The 3,645-nt window shown below is 44.0% G+C and overlaps 1 non-coding gene across 1 annotated transcript; it reads right to left on the bottom strand.

The window, feature by feature from the left end:
• Window positions 1-2,382: 2,382 nt before the first annotated feature.
• On the bottom strand, window positions 2,383-3,018 carry LOC109776835 (uncharacterized). Its single transcript, XR_005755195.3, has one exon. It is a non-coding gene; the product is annotated as an uncharacterized protein (transcript).
• Between the last annotated feature and the right edge of the window lie 627 nt (window positions 3,019-3,645).

The raw sequence follows: 3,645 nt of genomic DNA, 5'->3' as shown, positions 1-3,645 counted from the left end.
TTGTACATTTTTTATTCTTTGGTTTCTTTGTTTCTTTGGTGTGCATTCCTCGTGAAGCAGAAGATCATAGTTGTGCTCTCGGTGATGCACAGTTATGCTTCCCCAAAGTGAAGCACATGTATGCTTCTGTGTGGAGTACAATTGCGCTTCCCCAAAAAAGTGAAGCATAGATGTGCTTTCACGTGAAACACAATTGTGCTTCCGCACGAAGCATAAACCGTGCTTCCCTAAAAAAAGGGAATTGCACTTCCACGGGTTTTTCAGTTTTCTTTTTTTTAGGTTTTTAGTTTCTGAGTTTTTTTGGGTTTTTCTCCCTGGTTTTTTTGTTTTTGTTTTTGGGTTTCCGAGTGAAGCACGTTTGTGCTTCTATGTTTCCCCAAAAAGGCGAAGCATAGTTGTGCTTTTGTGCCCATCCAAAAGTGAAGCACATGTTAGTATATTTGGAAAGACGGGTTGGTACAGTTTGGAAGCACAAGTTACCATTAGTTGAAAGCACATATTTGCCTGAAAGAAAAGTTTGTCCAAATCCATCAACATGAGATACACTTTCGAAGATCTCGGTGCAAGAAATGCAACCACGAAAATTGTTTGTAATTTCGATCCAGTGTTCAGGAGATAATGTTTTGGAAAAAAATCTAGAAAAAAAAGCATAAACAAACCCACGTGTGACTCCTATGCATGGGAAAAAATCTCATAAAAACTCCCAGGTTGCGCGACAAGTGTCGCACATGCAATGTCCCACTTGTCACCACCAGAGGAGGTGGGAGAGACCTTTGCAAAGGCCGCCCCTTAAATAGTAATTTCACAATGCAAATCAAAGCCCTGCAGATAGGAGAACTTCAACAAAAATGAAATGTCCATACACAAGTAAAAAAAACCTCAGCCCAACAAATCAGGCCTGGACAAAAGGCTTCGTCAATCCATAGATAGAAGCAATACACGAACAAACAATCAAACAAAAAAGTATGGAAAACAAAACCGAGCTAAAAAAATGTTTGATAAGAGGAAAAAAGTGATCACACAATAGAGATGGCATCACTTAGATGTGACATATCGAAGTCTTATCTAGAATTGTTTTGGAGTGCTGCTGGAGTTACTCTAATTTGAGATAAATTATGTTCTTGGGCTTTCAGTATATATATAATTGGTTCTTCCAAATTCCAATGATCTAAATCCCTGATTCCAATGCCCTTTCTGCACGTAACCAAGCTGGATAGTTACAGGAATTCCCCTTCAAGAAAAAGTTGGACATTATTACAGCCACGGTACGGAAATACCTTTAGGAGATCGTTTTAAAAAATCAATAAAAATGTTTCAATGCTTCATAAATTCGGAAATAAATCCACAGTATCAGACAGATGTATGTTGCATGCTTGCAAAAATTTTGTGACAAAATACATTGACATACGAGCTACACAAAAAAGACAAACTGCTGACAGTGAAAATAGTAAACAGTATGTGCACTGTTCATTTTACATTGACATACCAACGACTATAAATTTTTTGTGTAGCTCAGAAATAATGTATTTTCTCATGAAATTTTACACATGTGTAGTATACACCCATATGTCAATGTGGAAACTTTTTCAGAATTTTCTAAATCTTTGAGATGTAACTTTTGAATTTTTTGAAAAAAAGGGGCCTCCATGTAGCCCGGGCACCAAAACCCTGCAGTCGGTCACGGTGATGTTATTATACGTATTGAGAAATTTGGGCGTACGAAGTACTACCTCCTTTCTGGTTTATAGGGCTCAATTCAAAAATCTCATCAACCAAGGTAGATGGTGAGTGGTGCAATAATTTTTGTAGTTTGCAAAAACACTCAATTAATGCATTCGTTTTCTCAAAAAAATACGTTTACCAATGTATTAATTGCAATGCATGCATGCATGAAGTCCATGCATTGGTTAATTTTCTCTTAATATATTTGTATGCAATGATTTAATACACCTTAAAATCTGAACATGTGGTAGGAAACCATCAAATTGAGACTTATAAAATGAGAACTCTAAAATTTTAAGATAAGACCTATAAACCGAGAAGGAGTATAGTGGCTTCCAGTGTTGATTGAATCTTCGGAGCGGCTCCACCTCCAACGGTCCAGGTCCAGCCCTCCCGCGAAACGGCTACGGAACCTTCCGTAGTTGAAGGAGCCCACAAGACAATGAGTTTGTCCTTCGTCGCGAGCAGCGGCCACCCCACTTGCCCACCTGACCAACTACTACTACTATCATGAACGGCTATGCGGTCGTACGCAGCGGTCGGGCAGTGCTGCTGAGTGCCCCCGTTCGTCACCACCCCCACACGACCGCCCAACGATTCAGGCAGCCGAACCAAAGCAGAGATCAAATCTGAACGAGTGCACTGTGCACCTAGCTTGGCTTATCATGAACGAGGCTTATATATCATCCATCAGTGAACTGTGTACTAGTACTGGGAGTACCGAGGTTGCTCGTAAATCAGAGTTCGTCGTAGCGAACTCGAATGATTCTGCAGAACAATCAAACTCTTCTTTTTCCTTGGTCTACCTACGGGGGGCTAACGGGGACGGACGGCCTCGGGCTGGAGGGCGTGATCCTGAGGACGAGCCCGGGGAAGACGTCGTCGGGGTCGTGGACGTGCGGGTTGCGCTCCAGGATGTAGGGGTCGCCGCACCGGTCGCTGATGCCGTGCAGCGTCTCGCCCTCCGCCACCACGTACATCTCCTCGCACGGCCGCCACCCCGCCGCCAGCGACGCGCCACGCACAGTGACCGCCTCCGCCTCCCCGAGCGAGCACACCATCAGCAGGGCCGCCAGCGCCGACAGAGCGAAGCATCACGACGCCATGTCCGCCGCCGCCGCCAGCCTCGACCTCGTGGTCGTCGACATATCCCCTCTCCCACCGTGCTGCCTCGCCCCCATGAGTGCAAGTGCACGCGCGTGCGCTCGTGGCTTTGCGGTATTTTGGGTGCTGTGATGGGCTGATGCTCTGCTCTGGCGACTGAGTGCGAGCGAGCTGGTGCTTCGTTTCGTTCCGTTGGGTCGGGGTTTTATATGAGCAGAGCAAGAGGGAGGGAGTAGTGCGTAGTGGGGCCCGACGGGCGGGCCGTTGGAGCCAAGTATCCGTTGGAAGATAAGCCCAAGGGCCGAGCCATGTTGTCGTGCATAAAACGGTAGGATCCGTCCGCACATAGGAAGGCGAGTCCACGGACCTAGATGTGGGAGACGGTTATCCAACACTGTCTGCATACTTTCAAACACAGTTTAACAAATCAAACGTAATTTAGGCAAATACGGCTCTACATAAAAACTAAAAAGCTAGAAAAAAAAACCTAATAATCGGCGACCACCTTGTACATGTGGCCGCCCTATCCTGCCGCACCGTGCACTCTGTGCGTTTGGTTTATTCGATTTACATGGTTCGGTTTATACGGTTTTTCGGTTTGTACGGTATTAATAATTTGATAAATACGGTATGAAATTAAAATACGGTTCGGTTTCGGTATATACCAAATTATTTCGGTATGGTTTCGGTATATACCATAATAACCAAAGTTGATGTGAATTTGAAAATGACGTCGTAACAATTTACAAATTTATGACTCAAAATACATACTATTTTACACAAATACAATATAACTATATATATAAGTATATGTGCATG

Source organism: Aegilops tauschii, chromosome 4, assembly GCF_002575655.3.
Source record: "Aegilops tauschii subsp. strangulata cultivar AL8/78 chromosome 4, Aet v6.0, whole genome shotgun sequence".
Lineage (NCBI taxonomy): Eukaryota > Viridiplantae > Streptophyta > Magnoliopsida > Poales > Poaceae > Aegilops > Aegilops tauschii.
This window is presented reverse-complemented; position numbering and strand designations above follow the sequence as displayed.